This window comes from Oryctolagus cuniculus, chromosome 13 (assembly GCF_051225735.1).
Source record: "Oryctolagus cuniculus isolate XC-2025 breed Fujian yellow rabbit chromosome 13, ASM5122573v1, whole genome shotgun sequence".
NCBI lineage: Eukaryota > Metazoa > Chordata > Mammalia > Lagomorpha > Leporidae > Oryctolagus > Oryctolagus cuniculus.
In genome coordinates this window covers 10,946,068-10,963,067 of record NC_142879.1, presented here as the reverse complement: position 1 = coordinate 10,963,067, position 17,000 = coordinate 10,946,068, and the positions used below count along the sequence as shown (strand labels likewise).

At 38.4% G+C, this 17,000-nt stretch overlaps 1 long non-coding RNA gene across 3 annotated transcripts in view; it reads right to left on the bottom strand.

Annotated features, from left to right (window-relative positions):
- Positions 1–214: 214 nt before the first annotated feature.
- The window catches only part of LOC149122476 (uncharacterized), a 50,225-nt gene continuing 33,439 nt past the window's right edge, over positions 215–17,000 (bottom strand). The window contains exons 3-4 of one of the 3 annotated variants that reach the window (XR_016219301.1): positions 12,198–12,396; positions 215–954 (exon numbers count right to left, since the gene is read on the bottom strand). This is a non-coding gene — a long non-coding RNA (uncharacterized LOC149122476). Of the gene's footprint in view, positions 955–11,591; positions 11,956–12,197; positions 12,397–17,000 lie in introns of those variants that run through there. The other 2 variants (XR_016219302.1, XR_016219303.1) reach the window with 2 other exon arrangements.

Below are 17,000 nucleotides of genomic sequence, written 5' to 3'. Positions count from 1 at the left end.
TCTGGCAACATAATATTTAGTAGTTCTTGGGTCTTTTTTTCCCTCATATCGTAGGCAAATATGATCAATGAATGCATCGTTCAGCATTACTTAAGCTTCAAACACAGCAATGCATGTTAAAGCATTTATATACTTAACACGCAAACATACATTTAAGTTATGCTACAGCTTTAAAGCATAAGTATTTCCAGAATCCTTGGACACACAAAGCTGGACTATTAGTAGCGGTAATAGGCTGGTTACAATTCAATGTATTAACACACTCCAATAGAATCAGAGCCCATGATGAAAATATCCCGAAAGAAAACAAAACACAAGCAAAAGTACTGAACGCGGCACATTGGTGATCAAGTTCTACACAAACAAAACTGTCCCACACCAAGGAAGTTACAGCAACACATCTTACTCTTCAGGGTTTCCCAGGGTCAGATATTTGGCGATGATTCTCCGAGTCTCAGCTGGGCGACTCTAAGGGACTCTTGTGATCACACGTGAGACACTGGGGGTGCTTGCAGAAAGCATGAAGCTTGACTGGCACTTGAGGGTCTGCCTCTGACATGAGTCACTCCTACAGCCATCAGCAGGTAGTCTTGGCCCCTTGCCATATGGGCCCAATTTCTTGAGTGTGTGTTCCCACGACACAAACTGCCTTTCCTCAAGGCCAGCAATCCAAATCAAAGAGCAAAGACCCATCCTCATCAGTTACGTATCATGTCTTCTGCTAGAGTCCACCTGTCAGAACCAAGTCACAAAATCCATCCCATAAGGAGGGGGAGGAATGCCAACAACTCAGTGCACATATTTTATAAAAGCTTCACTGTTCAGTCCTGATACAGTAAGTTAGATCTTGATTCTACAGAAATGTATTGATCATGAAATTCTTACTGCTGGTATTTTACCAATGATTATTTATCTCTTGTGTTCTCAATAGCAGTTACGTCACCACCTCCATACCTGTGGAAACCAACCTTGCTGGAAATGAGTAAAAAATGTTTATTCTTTATGATACAAGAAAGATATTCATATAGCATGAGGGGAACTTAAAAGGTTAATGAAAACCATTTTTGAAACAAATTATGCATGGATTTCAAGATTTTGGCACCAAAGATTTAATTTTATTCTCCAAGAACTTAGAAAGAACTCTCATAAACACATACACAGTGTATCAATGGCACAAAGATCTCACAGGGTGCTTATCAGTCAGTGAATATCTAAAAATGTTCCTTGGAGGTTGACAGAAATGACAAAGGTTAAAAGCTGCTTTATCTACTTCAAGAAATCAGAATAAACATTCAATTTATTATTTATATATCTAATGAGATTCTTGTGACCTAGGTACAGCACAGTTGCTTAACAGCTATTAAAGCTATTTCATATATGAACACATGCATAAATATTTTAAAAGGCAATTATCTGATTCAACCAACTGCTTTTCCATACAGTGACTCAGAAGTATTCATTTGCACATCCATACATGCAAAATTAATATAGTTAGAGATTCAGCTTGACCAAAGCCTGTGTAACTATCATGAGTTCCTGTGGTCCAGACCCTGTGCTTGAGCGCTGCCCCAATAAACGAAGTAGAGTCAAGTGACGAACAGCGTTGAAGTCAATCCTGAATCACACCCTCTTTCAATCAGTGCATGTGCGTGTGTAGTAACTTGCTTCATGTTAGCTTGACATTATAACTGTTTTATTTTCAAAGCTTCTTCCTCTAGAAGCCATGTCTGAGCATGGTAATTATATCTGTTTTCTAAGTATCTATTTTTAAATTGTGTATCTCTTCTGACTTTTGCTTTGAACTTCTCTCCAGCTTAAGCCTTACTGAAAAGCCATATAGATTGTGGACTTCAGATTAGGTAATGTTTAATTATTGTGGAAATATACAAGCCTGGGTTTTAGAACCAGCTCCAGCTCCTTGCTGATGCATCATTATTTTATCACTGTTTTGAATATCTATTATGAACAAACATTGCTTTTAGAGAAGTGTTATTGGTTTCAGCAAGATAGTGTTCCTACTTTCATGGAGTTTGTCCTTGAATACAACAAGATACTTCATACCCCTGTACTTCTTAGTTTCTTCATGTGTAAAATGGAGACAATATTGCACCCTAATACTGTTGTTTGGATTGTATGTAATTCCTATGTTAAGCTTAACCTCTCTGACTACAAATAATTTACTTAGTAAAGGAATAGTATTTCTGAGGTTTTGGTATTTACCTTGTCATTTCCAAATATACTTAAAATTTTCTATAATTTTCTTAGTTAAAAGTGAATTTCTCTGCTTCAATCTGTTTTAATGTAAGCCCTATTAGGAGAAGGGATTTCTTCTGTTGTGTATCACCAATTTCTTTCCTTGAAGTAAAGTGTTTTAAGCAAAGAACTAAAAGCTGTTAACCCAGTTAATTAAATTGCAAGCTGTTAGAATAAAAAAATAAAGATTGTGACCTTACTAATTTTGTTTATAGCTTGTTCTCCTTAGCAATACAGTATTTTTTCAAAGCTCTATTTTGGGTTCCATTTCACATCAGATCTTACAGCTCTCTGGAAGGCACGGGAACTGATTAGGTAAAAACGTGGCCTCTGGGTCAGACTGGAAGGACTGAAATAGCCCACATGACCTTGGGAGATGCCCTAACCACCTGGGTGCTTCGTTCTCTCACTCACGTTTTATAGATAATGTACTTCACAAGCTGTTGAGAAGGATAATGAAAGACTCTAAGCAGCTCATACAGAACAAACACAAAGTAAATCTTGGGCAGAATTCTTAACAGCTGATATTGAATATTTTAGAAAGCACACGCTAATCAACTGGTTTATGATGTGGGATACACAAGCCATGTCTCACAGCCTACAGCATGCTGCCTCATGACTGATGCAACATACTAAGATTTTATTCTACATCTCATTACTCCAGAGGCAAGAAGAACAGAAGTGCTATGAAGGCTCCTGAATTATGGGACACACTCTTATCTTTCCCTGGCCATCCTTAGCCCAGGGGTCCAAAATCAAATAAGACTCAGCCCAATCAGGCCACTGAGGCATACAACCTCCACCTGCAAAATGGAAAGAAAAAAGGGGAGAGTGTGAAAACATGCAGCCCACAGCCAAAATGAAAACACTTTATAAAGATCTTTCAGAGGCCCTGTGATGCACAGCCTTCACAGCTCATGTGCCATCCTTGTCAAGAAGCCAGGATTCTGCCACCCTATAAAACCGAGTTTTACTTTTTCAAAGGCATTGAACAATCAAATACACGTCATTTTCTACAACAGATTTTCTCACAAAAGAATTCCAAATTATCTGAAATGAGCTTACATGCACAATTTCTTCAGATAAAACGGAACCCTTGCGTTAGTACCTATGTTTTAAAGTTGTCAAGTGGAGACTCAGACACATCTTCACAGCTCACGTCCTCAACACCCACAGTGTTCTGGTACCTACAGTCACCTTGAATACAAGGCTTGCCAATCACTTATGCATCGACTTATTATGTAGCTTAACCATGGCATGTAATTCACACAACTTCCACACCAGGAGCTATACTAGTACAAAGACTACTGTTTCTGTGGTAAAATCAGGTAGTCATTTAGAATTTACATTACAGCAACATGAAGCAAGAGATCCAAGATATGGAATAAACACAAGAGTAAGCAAAGTTGCTGTTACATATTCACAGTCTTTAAATGATCGTGACACTATGTCATCAGATCAATACAGAAGCAGATGTAGAGAGACTGGGAAACTACATTCCCCACCCTATCTGCCTAAAATGACATGACTCCTTTTCTGAGGCAAAGTATCAAAAAAACAGCTATGGTTACCATGGTAACCACATAAAAAAGGCAAATGTGGAATGTTTTCAAGTGATAAGTACATTTAAAATGCAAACACCCGTTCACTAAAAAATCAAAAATAACTTAAGTTTAATATTGCAAGAAACGTGATGGTTCCAGTTATAAACTAACTCTTATGTACCTTTTAACAGAAATTCAAATTAAAGATGCAATTGAAATGTATTAAAACAGAAAAGTTAACATACTCATAAAATATGCTGATAGTTTCATTGAAAATTAACAGAAAATAGTATCTTCAAGATGTCCAAGTATTTGTAAATGGCAAGTAGAGTCAACATTCCATAAAAACTTGCAGAGGCTCAAGGAAGCATGCTTAAACTGTAGTACTTCTTTTTCAATAGTCAATTTAGTTTTCCCCCCTAGGATAATTCTGACTGTAGTTGCTATATATAAGCCCAGTGGAATGATTTAAGTGACAAATGCTGCTCTTAATGTCTCCAACTCCAGTTTTTTCATCTCATGACACTACCATGCCCCTTTCTCTGAAGGGCCAAGAGGATCAGGTACCAGCCCAAACTACTTCTCAAGTCTTCCTCTCAAAGATCTGATTTCGATCACTGTGCTTTCTTTCTATAATCTTAATGAGAACTAACACTAGATCTTCTCCAGAGTAAGTTAATTTTCTCCAAAATAACTTTTCTGGGTTTACTCTTACTTTCACAGAATCTGTCATCCATCAAGGAGTTTGAGTGATCTTTATACTTCAAATGAATTCCTGTCATTTTCTGTTTTAACCCTCACCTGGTTTTCTACTGCACTCAGAACAAAACCCAGATTTCTTATTTGGTCCCACAAAGTCCTACATAATACATCTCTCCTGTGTCTGATTTTATCAGACTGCTCTTGCCACTTAGAGCAGGAAAGATTAGCTTTCCTTTTTCCTTTGACCCAGGTTAATTCTGTACATAGACATTCTCTATGGCGTCTCCTCAGACCCCTCAACTGTCTCCTTCTATGCTGTTTTCAGCATCTGCCTTAATCATTTGGCCATTTTATTTGATGGTTTTTCCGATTGAGTTTGAAAGCTCTTAATATATTCCCAATACATTCTACATATAAGTTTTTTATCAGATGTGTGATTTGTACTGAATGACATGAGTGAATATTAAAAACAATTGTGCTTTAAGAAACATGGAATTTTAAAATAACATACTATTTGATTGTCTTTTACAGAACTATAGAAGAAAAAATTATCACGAAGCAAATCATTGGTTGTTGAGGCAAAGACTAGAATGGGGACATGGGGACATGGAATGATAGGTAAGAGTGTTACTCATGAAGGAAAGAACACATTGGTGTTGATCAATTTTCTCATCGTCTTCGGTATGGTGGTTTCATGGATGTATACATACACCATCTCATGTTAAACCACATGCCCTCATTGAGATAGATTATGATGTAAATTAGATCTCAGCAGACATTAAAAAACATACATTTCCTCAATACAATCAAAGAAATTTATGAAAAACCCACGGCCAGCATCCTATTGAATGGGGAAAAGTTGGAAGCATTTCCACTGAGATCTGGTACCAGACAGGGATGCCTACTCTCACCACTGCTATTCAATATATTACCAGAAGTTTTAGCCAGAGCCATTAGGCAAGAAAAAGAAATTAAAGGGATGCAAGTTGTGGAGGAAGAAGTCAAACTATCCCTCTTTGCAGGTGATATGACTTTATTTAGGGGATCCAATGAACTCTACTAAGGGACTATTGGAACTCACAGAAGAGTTTGGCAAAGCAGCAGGATACAAAATCAATGCACAAAAATCAATAGCCTTTGTATACACAGGCAATGCCATGGCTGAGAAAGAACTGCTAAGGTCAATCCCATTCACAATAGCTACAAATAATCAAATACGTTGGAATAAACTTAACCAAGGACAAAGATACCTACGATGAGAATTAAAAAATCTTAAAGCAACAGAAGAGGATACCAAAAAATGGAAAAATCTTTTGTGCTTATGGATTGGAAGAATCAATATCATCAAAATGTCCATTCTCCAAAAAAGCAATTTACAGATTCAATGCAATCCCAATCAAAATACCAAAGACATTCTTCTCAGATCTGGAAAAATTGGTGCTGAAATTCATATGGAGGCACAAGAGACCTCGAATAGCTAAAGCAATCTTGTACAACAAAAACAAAGCCGGAGGCATCACAATACCAGATTTCAGGACATACTACAGGGCAGTTGTTATCAAAACAGTATGGTACTGGTAAGAAACAGATGGATAGACCAATGGAACAGAATTGAAACACCAGAAATCAACCCAAACATCTACAGCCAACTTACATTTGATCAAGGATCTGAAACCAATCCCTGGAGTAAGGACAGTCTATTCAATAAATGGTACTGGGAAAATTGGATTTCCACATGCAGAAGCATGAAGCAAGACCCCTACCATACACCTTACACAAAAATCCACTCAGAATGGATTAAAGACCTAAATCTACGACCCAACACCATCAAATTATTAGAGAAAATTGGAGAAACCCTGCAAGATATTGGCACAGGCAAAGAATTTCTGGAAAAGACCCTAGAGGCGCAGGCAGTCAAAGCCAAAATCAACTATTGGGATTGCATCAAATTGAGAAGTTCTGTACTTCAAAAGAAACAGTCAGGAGAGTGAAGAGGCACACAACAGAATGGGAAAAAATATTTGCAAACTATGCAACAGATAAAGGGTTGATAACCAGAATCTACAAAGAAATCAAGAAACTCCACAACATCAAAACAAACAAACCACTTAAGAGATGGGCCAAGGACCTCAATAGACATTTTTCAAAAGAGGAAATCCAAATGGCCAACAGGCACATGAAAAAATGTTCAAGATCACTAGCAATCAGGGAAATGCAAATCAAAACCACAATGAGGTTTCACCTCACCCTGGTGAGAATGGCTCACTAGGGACACTAACCCACTGTTGGTGGGAATGCAAACTGTTAAGTCACTATGGAAGTCAGTCTGGAGATTCCTCAGAAACCCGAATATAACCCTACCATTCAACCCAGCCATCCCACTCCTTGGAATTTACCCAAAGGAATTTAAATTGGCAAACAAAAAAGCGGTCTGCACCCTAATGTTTATTGCAGTTCGATTCACAATAGCTAAGACCTGGAACCGACCTAAATGCCCATCAACGGTAGACTAGATAAAGAAATTATGGGATATGTACTCTACAGAACACTATACAGCAGTAAAAATAAATTGAAATCTGGTCATTTGCAACAAGATGGAGGAATCTGGAAAACATTATGCTGAGTGAAATAAGCCAGTCCCAAAGAGACAAATATCATATGTTCTCACTGATCGGTGACAAGTGAGCACCTAAAAGGAAAACTGTTGAAGTGAAATGGACACTATGAGAAACAATGACTTGATCAGCCCTTTCCTGACTGTCGAGGAACAACTATTTTATTCCTTTTAGTATTTTTTTGTTCCACTTAATACTATCGGTTGAACTCCATAATTAACACAATTATTCTTAGGTGTTTTATATTTAACAGGGATCACTTTTGAGATAAATTTAGAGTGGGAATAAGAGGGAGGAGATGTACAGTTCGGCACATGCTCAATCGGACTTCCCCCTAATGGTAGAGCTAGAAATGTGCCAAGGGATTCCAATACAATCCCATCAAGGTGGCATGTACCAATGCCATCATTCTTGTTAAAGCCCTCAGTTTCAGTTCATAATTGATCATAATGATAGAATCAAGTGTCAAAGTGATTAATCCAGTGTCTGCAAATACTAACTGATAGAATAAAAAAGGGAGAGAATGATCCAACATGGGAAGTGGGATACACAGCAGATCCATAGAATGCCAGATGTCCTAAACAGCACTCTGGCCTCAGAATCAGCCCTTAAGGCATGCGGATCTGGCCTAAAAGCCCATGAGAGTATTTCAGGCATGGAAAGCCAAGACACTCTGGCAAAAACAACAACAACAACAACAACAACACCTAAATGAAAGATCTCTGCAAGTGAGATCCCAGTAGAAGGAACAGGCCATCAAAGAAGGCAGTACCTTTCTCTGAAGGGAGGAGAGAACTTCCACTTTGACTATGGCCTTGTCTAAATAAGATTGGAGTTGGTGAACTCAAAAGGATTCCATAGCCTTGGCAGCTCATGACAAGAGCCTCAGGTGATTACTGACGCCATAAACAAGAGTGTCAATTGTTAAATCAACAATGGCAGTCACTGTGTACCTGCTCCCCATGTAGGACGTGTTCTTAATGTGTTGTACTATGCAAATTAATGGTTAAACTACTTCCCAAACAGTACTCTATACTTTGTGTATCTGTGTGGGTGCAGTCTCTTGAAATCTTTATTTAGTATATACTAAGTTGATCTTCTGTATATAAAGATAATTGAAAATGAATCGTGATGAAGAATGGGATGAGAGAGGAAATAGGAGATGGGATGGTTGCAGGTGGTAGGGAGGTTATGGGGTGAAAAGCTTCTATAGTTCAAAAGATGTACTTTTATTGAATAAATATAAATTTCCAAAGTTGAAAAAAAGACATACTGAAGTTTCCAAATGAAGTAAGATTCAATAATGTTTAAGATATTGTTAAGTGGGCACCGGCATGTGGTGCAGTAGGTTAATGCCCTGGCCTGAAGCATCGGCATCCCATATGGGCACCGGTTTGAGTTCCAGTTGATCCAGCTTTCTGCTATGGCCTGAGAAAGCAGTGGAAGATGGTCCAAGTCCCTGGGCCCCTGCAGCTGCATGGGAGACCTGGAAGAAGCTCCTGGCTCTGGATTCGCACAGCTCTGGGTGTTGTATCCAATTGGGGAGTGAGCCAGCGGATGGAAGACCTCTCTCTCCTCTCCTCTCCCCTCTCCCCCCTCTCTTTGTAACTCTTTCAAATAATAAATCTTTAAAAAAAGATATTAAGTGAAAATCGACTTTTAGCATTATGTGGCATAAAAGAATGCAATATCTTATGGCTATTAAAAGAAAAATTCCATTCTTCTATTATTTCCCCTTACAGAAATGCACCTGGATATTTGTTGTTTTACTGTATAATTTTCAAACATGTATATTTTATATCAAAAACTATGCAATGACTTAAATCACTTTGTTGTCTCTGCTTTCATTGGTACCAAAGCAGCCGTCATTTTAGACAGTATTGCTTCAGTATTATCAGAGCAAATGAGACAAAAAGGATCCTAGGATAATTCTGAAGACTAAAATATATATTCAACATCTGACTTGATCTCAGTATTTTTTGTGGTGCTGCTGAGCACACACTCTCTTCACCCCCCTCCCATCTCTGTCTCCGTCTCTCACACGTGCACACACACACACACACACACTCTTCTGTGGTAATCTGAAAACTGACACCAAATTGAAGAAAGTGAGGTAAGCAATATACCAAATTCAACCACACTAGTAACTCCACGTGAAGATCAGATAACTTACTGTTTTCAGCCCCATCTTTAACTTGACAAGTTACAGTATCATGGGAAAGCAACAATTCCATTATTTGCTTTACTGACTTTTTGTCAGCAGGCATATGGTTGCTTCAGCTATACAATACGTTATCTATCGACTCTCAGCCATCATGTTGCTTTCCCAGCCAATAGCATCTTCCTGTGCGAGACACCTCTCAGACTTCTGAATACCTGGTTGGAAAGAGGCAGCTATGTAAGACCTTACCATAGTGACATTTATCATTTCTCTTTCTTATTTCTTTCAATACTGAATGACTGGGCTTGATGTAGTATTGAAGTTAACTGGCACCATACTATTCAAGAATTTTCTGTTGCAAAACAGTCTTCTAAATTATCAATGTTTTCTAAGAGCCAAGACCTCCTTTTTGTAATTTTAAGAGCAATTTTGCCATTTCTGCTTTCCAGGCATCAGAAAATTCCTTCAATCTCTTCCAACACTAAGCATTTTTATGTGTTTCTGGTAGTACTCAGAGAAAGTGATGTTGCAATCACTTAATCAGTTACTAAGCTAATGGTTAATATTCAAATATAAGTGAAATATTTTATAAGTGAATTTTATTTTGCATAAATAACTAAATACTAAAACCCTAAGAGTTTAATATTAAAACATTGCAGAATTTTGATCTGAAAGTGTTTTTATGAAACAATGGCTACAAAAAATTGTTGAAATCTGAACATAGTCATTTATTGGATAATTATGTTAGATTGTAGCAGTTACAGTAACAAAATGAGTTAATCTCATATGTATACTTTAAACCTAACCTTAAAATGTTTTTAAAAGACATGACTAGATATAAACATGTATTTCATTTATCATCAGACCAGTGTTGTCATACTTCATATATCTAGAAAACTCAGCTGTACTCAAAGGAAAGCTGAATGAAAAACCTTGCAAAACCAAGAGATCACGCAGACTACATTGACCCTAAGGCAATTCTCCAAAAACCACCAAGATGAAGAAAAAATTCAACGAACACTGATGGTTTCTATTAAAGGGTTCATTGCATGCTCCTGCGTTGACCCTTTTCAAACACAATATGACAGAGGGATAATTTGATCAATACTTTCACAAATAGACATTTCTAGATCTTATGGGGCATTCTGAAGCCGGCTGGCATTTCAGAATTGTTGTGATTCGAAAGCGGGGGCCACTCCTTTATATGTGTAAACAGCTGGTTGCTGTCCTTGCATTACCCACTGCTCATGGACATGCACTTTGTGGAGGGAACTTGCTGCTGTCAGTATTCCCATCATCAGCAATTAGTTGGCTCCAAAGAGGAGAGCTGGGCAAAGAACAATGGAGACTGCACATGTGTATGTGTTTCCACATGCAACCCACAGAAAAAGAGCAGTGTGCACTTAGGCTAAGCAGGTATAATGTGGTGCCACATAAGCCAGGTAAGAAAGACAAAATGTCCAACCTAGCAGAAAGATGTCAGAAGTCTGGAAGGATTGCTAGAAACTAAGATTGAAGGGTTGGAGGGAGGGACCCTACTGGATTAGCTTTTTTGAGGCCCATTTCCCCCACATCCAATTCACTTTACCTCCAGCTTGCAAAGGTAGAGACTCGGGAAGAAACACTGTAGATCCCTTTTTCCTCACTGCCGTCCCTCCGGGAATGAATCCTGGGCTGCCAAAGACTTGCTCATCATCATCCTCCTGTTCTCCTTCTTACAGAAATTCATTGAAATCTTTCATTATCTGAAGGATCCATTTTCCCCCTCTTCAAATTAGTAATATCACTTGATTGTGTGTTTATTTTTTCACTTATTTCTTTAAAAGGAAGGGGCCAGCATCTGCCGTAACACTTATACGCATCGTTTGTGGCACCCACAGCCCGTATCTGAGAGCCTGAGTTCAAGCCCTAGCTGTGCTTCCAACTCCTGCTAATAAACACCCTGGGAGGCAGCAGATGCTGGCTCGAGTGAGTGCGGCTTCCACTATCCACGTGAGAGACTGGATGGAGTCCTGGGCTCCTGGCTTCAGCCTGGCCCATCCCTGGTTTGAGTGTCTGTGACGAACCAGCAAACAGATAAGCGGAGTCTGTTTCACTTCACTTTTCAAATTACAAACTTTTTAAAAAAGTAAATATTAATATAAGTAATCATCTTTATGGGTTATCAGTTTAGTTACATTTAAATTTATGCTTCTTTACTACAAAAATTGATTATGAAGACATTTAGGTAAATTCTGTGTATATTATATATATACTTGTTCAATATGGTTTTTAGAAGTAGTTTTGTAGGTCTTGAGAGGTTTTAAATTATAAAATTTCTAATAGACTTAAGGTTGCCTCTTAGAACGTGGAATCCAAAACTATTTTCTCATGCTAGGGAGGACGAACACCTGCCAAAGAGAGCAGGAGTCATGAGCCAGTTCTGCGTGCCAGACGGCTGCCTGCAATTCATCCAGCACTAACTCGGAAGACAGAGGTTCCTCACAAGTATTTCAAGCAATCAGCATCACAGTGGATGACAGGAGCTTCCCCTTGAAGGAAGAGCAGGTTTCTTTAGTGGGAAAACAAAGAGGACTGTGGAGAAGGACCAGAGGAATGCAAGCAAAGCCACTGTAGTCAGGCCCAGGTGTGCTCATCCTATGCAGATGAAAGGATGCTTCTCCTCCCCTGTGAGAATACACTGGAGTCAAACAGAATCAAGTAAGTGGACATAACTGAGCAGTATGGCACGAGGGTAGAATAATACTGGAAACACGGTTTGTCAAAGAATCACGCTTGCTTCTCATGTATCCATCTTTGACTTTACATATAAAATCATATTGATAATCATATACATGGGAGTTGGCTAATTTTTCTATTTCATCTAATTTATCCTTTTAGCATACATTTTAAGTTGATAACTTATTGGAACAGTACACTAACCTGAGTAAAAATTGTCCTACGGAGATGCCATTCCTGATTATTCCTATAGAACAATCTAGAGCAACACCTGCCCATCTTCTGTTTGTTCATCACAAAGTTTATGGAGAAGTGATCTGTGCTACATCTCTTCTATCCTGGGCTTTAGTGCCATGGAGAGTTCCGAGTATACAGGTCTGATTTTAAAATACCCAACTGTCATCTATAAGAAAGCAAATAATCAAGTAAAGGCGATAAGGGTAACATTTGTAAGTCAATATCTTAAAAAGGAATATTTAATGAACAGCTATCTTCTTCAAAAAGAAAATCCCACCGAGAGCTTTCTAGCCTGACAAACTGGGAGAGAAATGGAGGTGAGCAGGAAAAGGCAGTAATATCTATTTAAGAATAAGGATGCCTGATATTAAAATCCTGTATTATCCAAGTCACAGGAATGAGAAAGGGAAGGAGAAGGCAGGATAAAAGGAAACAAAGAATGAATGATAATAGATATCCAACAAAATAAGGAGAGATCACTTAGGCATTGGACAAGAGTAAAAACAAAATGGTCGGCAATTTAGAATTAATCTTACTTCAAAAGGAATAACTCCACTAGTTATCAAAATCATGAATATTCAGGTTATGATTTTAGTATATCTGGAAATAATCTGCAGAACTTAAGTTTTCAAGGTGTCTTTTCACTAATTATATATACACACTCAATGTGTGCAGAATTAAACATCAGCTCTAGAGGATTTCATTTCCACTGAGTTTTTTGAGAGACCAAATTTTCAGGTTAGAGTCAAAGGCTTCAGGGCTCTACTGAATAAAGTGTTCAACAAATAAAAAGTAAAAACACCAGAGTCCAGCAAGAAAACAGCAAGCACTTTAAATAATCTAATGGAAAGATGAGTCAAAGTGGAAGTTCTCTCCTCCCTTCAGAGAAAGGTACCTCCTTCTTTGATGACCTGTTCTTTCCACTGGGATCTCACTCGCAGAGATCTTTCATTTAGGTCATTTTTTTTTTCCAGAGTGTCTTGGCTTTCCATGCCTGAAATACTCTCATGGGCTTTTAGGCCAGATCCGCATGCCTTAAGGGCTGATTCTGAGGCCAGAGTGTTGTTTAGGGCATCCGCCATTCTATAAGTCTGCTATTTATCTCGCTTCCCATGTTGGATCGTTCTCTCCCTTTTTTATTCTATCAGTTAGTATTTGCAGACACTAGTCTTGTTTATGTGATCCCTTTGACTTTATTTTTTTTTTTGACAGGCAGAGTGGACAGTGAGACAGAGACAGAGAGAAAGGTCTTCCTTTGCCATTGGTTCACCCTCCAATGGCCGCCATGGCCGGAGCGCTGCGGCCGGCGCACCACGCTGATCTGATGGCAGGAGCCAGGTACTTATCCTGGTCTCCCATGGGGTGCAGGGCCCAAGCACTTGGGCCATCCTCCACTACACTCCCTGGCCACAGTAGAGAGCTGGCCTGAAAGAGGGGCAACTGGGACAGAATCCGGCGCCCCAACCAGGACTAGAACCTGGTGTGCCAGTGCCGCAAGGCGGAGGATTAGCCTAGTGATCCGCGGTGCCAGCCCCCTTTGACTCTTAGTCTTATCATTATGATTAATTGTGAACAGAAATTCATCACTTGGACTAGTGAGATGGCATTGGTACATGCCACCTTGATGGGATTGAATTGGAATCCCCTGGTATGTTTATAACTGTCTAAATATGATCAGACTCGGCGAACTCAAAAGGCTTCCATAGCCTTGGCAACTCATGACTAGAGCCTAGGGAGATTACTCATGCCATAAACAAGAGTGTCAATTTGTAAAGTCAACAACAGGAGTCACTGTGCACTTACTCCTCATATAGGATCTCTGTCCTTAATGTGCTGTACATTGAGATTTAATGCTATAACTAGTACTCAAAGTATTTTTTACTTTGTGTTTCTATGTGGGTGTAAACTGTTGAAATCTTTACTTAATATATGCTAAACTGATCTTCTGTATATAAAGAGAATCGAAAATGAATCTTGACATGAATGGAAGGGGAGAGGGAGTGGGAAAGGGGAGAGTTGCGGGTGGGAGGGATGTAATGGGGGGGAAGCCATTGTAATCCATAAGCTGTACTTTGGAAATTTTAACTTTTATTTAATGAATATAAAAGAAAGATGTGTAACTTTGCTCGTGCACATTCTAAAATCGTCACAACATCATTAGAATTATAGCAGTATCTAACTCACTATTTTGAACAAATGCCAGACGTGGTGCTTTGGGTGAGAAGCAGAGGTAGTGGGTTGTGTACAGCAGGCACCACCAATGGGAGGGTCTACATGTGGGATCTCCAGCATTGCTGTGTGGACGGCTGCCCTGTGAGTGATCCCAGAGAAAGTGTCTTTCCAAAGGCACTAGGCAGGATACTGCCCAGTCCTCCCTGCACCTGTCTTCAAACATCCAGGAGGATCCAACTACATAAATTTAAAAACCGCCTCCGCATTGTGTTCTGCAGCTGTAAGTATTTCAATCCAGCTATTCAAACCATCTGGGATCACTCAGGTCTTACAGCTGGGGCCCACACACTGAGGAGAGCAAAGGAGCTATCCGGTCACCTTTCTGAGTCACTGCCTCACAGAGTTACCAAGAACTGCGCAACAGTTTGGGCATTGATTTTTGTGGTTGTTTGTTATAAAGTGAAAGATAGTGGGCATACTACAAAATATACTGGGTAACACAACCAATGTAATGTGCCATCCTCCATCACAGCAGAATATATACAACTGAGGACTGCATGCTATCCACACATTTGCAAATCAAATATTTGCACAAAATTATAAAAGACTATTGCAAAAATACTCACCCATTGAAAATAAGATCACTCTAAATTTCCAATTCTGGACAAATTTTTCTAGATGCTGGTTAAGTTGCTCTAGCTTTTCCCTTGGAACTTCTTATCCTGAGTTACATATTTCCTATATTAAAATAATTACAGTAATAAACCAAATTATAGAACACTTAAGCTGAAGTTTATAGTATTAAAAACAAATGTGTATGTTTAGCCCAACAGTTTTTAAGTTACCTCAGTCTCAATTTACTGTTCACTATTAACAATCCCCTCCTGTATTTTTCCAAATTACTCGACACATTTGTGCTACTTTCTTTAGGTTTTCTCTCATAGTTAGGCATATAGTGGAATTCATGGAGAAAACTTACTGTGACATTCAATAGTCTCACTACCCCTAAGAATATTTTATCCAATTTGTCTGTAGCTAGCCTTTCGTGAAAGCTACAGGAAGAAACCTAAAAAAAATAAAGATATTACAAGGCAAGCTACAACTTAGTAGCATAGGTGTAAACCAAAAATAAAATGAAATTGGTGCCACCCTGTTGAATCAAGCCAGTACATGCTTCTTTATCATTTACCTCTATTATAGAAGCACATCACAATGGCTGTTTATAGAGGCATAATTTTATGATCAATAAAACGCTCCAGTCTTATTTGTGGAGTTCTGCAAGTTCTGATGAATGTATACACACACACTACGTAATCAAGAGAGAAGATTGCCATCACCCCATCAAGTTCTCTCAACTTTCCTAGTATTGTATTTTAATTGGCTATTTATTTGCCTCCTTTGTTAAAGGACAAAAACCTCTTCAAGGAAATATATCTTGCTAATTATGCTCCTCAGCATAAAATGCAGTGCTAGATCAAAGTAAGTGGCAAAGGCTTACAAACAGAATTAATTTCTAGCACATGAAGAACAAACAGAAGATCTAACATGTGGAAGAGGACAGAGTGGTTAATTTTATGGAAAGGGCACAAATTGAGATTGAGTACCGATATCAAACGTAAACCTTTTACATGCCACAGGTAAACACAGTCACCGATTTTGGGTAGTATGTGATTAAAAATGACCTTTTCTTGCTATAGCATCTCTGATAGAATTCTTTATACTCTGGGATCAATGCCCTAATTAAAGTTATATATTTATCAACAGCAGTATTTGTTCCAAGTGTTAGAGGGAAATTTAGGCATGAATATTCATATGAGGATAATTACTAGTAAATGCATGTCCAGAAACTTCCTATTAATCCCTATAATTGATCAGAACAAATGATTCAAAAGCCAATAGAATCTCTCATTATCTCCCCTCATTCTCCACGTCTTCAAGTTACCCTCTTCATATACTTTGAAAGAGATATGGCTTGTGGAATTTCAGGGATCACCGGCTATAATTTAAACCACTAAGGATAAGATTGATTCCTTTGTTAGATACAGTTTAAAATACACAGAGGATATGAACCATTTGGACTGATTTAAGATAAAAATTAGGCTTATAGATTTGAGCTGTGTTCACCATTTTTATTAGGATTAATATTAAGTTGTTCAGAAGATGAATTTGGTGGAAAAGATAATTCAGTTATTATTGTAACCCCTGAAGAATTCAGTGTTTATTCTTTAAAGGAAAACATGCACTATACCCAAGGGGAACATAAAAACATGTATCAGGACAGAGCAGGAATAGAGTGTTATATCAAAGAAAGAGAATACCTCAGGAAATCTTCTGGGATCAAATGAGGTAACTGCTGGATCTCAATAATGTATACTGTAACACAGTCAGGAAAATTTCAGAACATCCTTGGAGTCTCAACAACAAAAAAAAATCACAGGAGAGGCAAACTTCATGATGGTAACCAGATAATCCAATCTGGATTGAAAAGTTCTCATAGCAAATGCAGGCATAGTACTAAAAATTTTGAATATTGTTGAAATTGGGAGCCACAGTGTTTTCAACTCATAGTCTGAGCATTAAAGGGTAATCCTATGTATG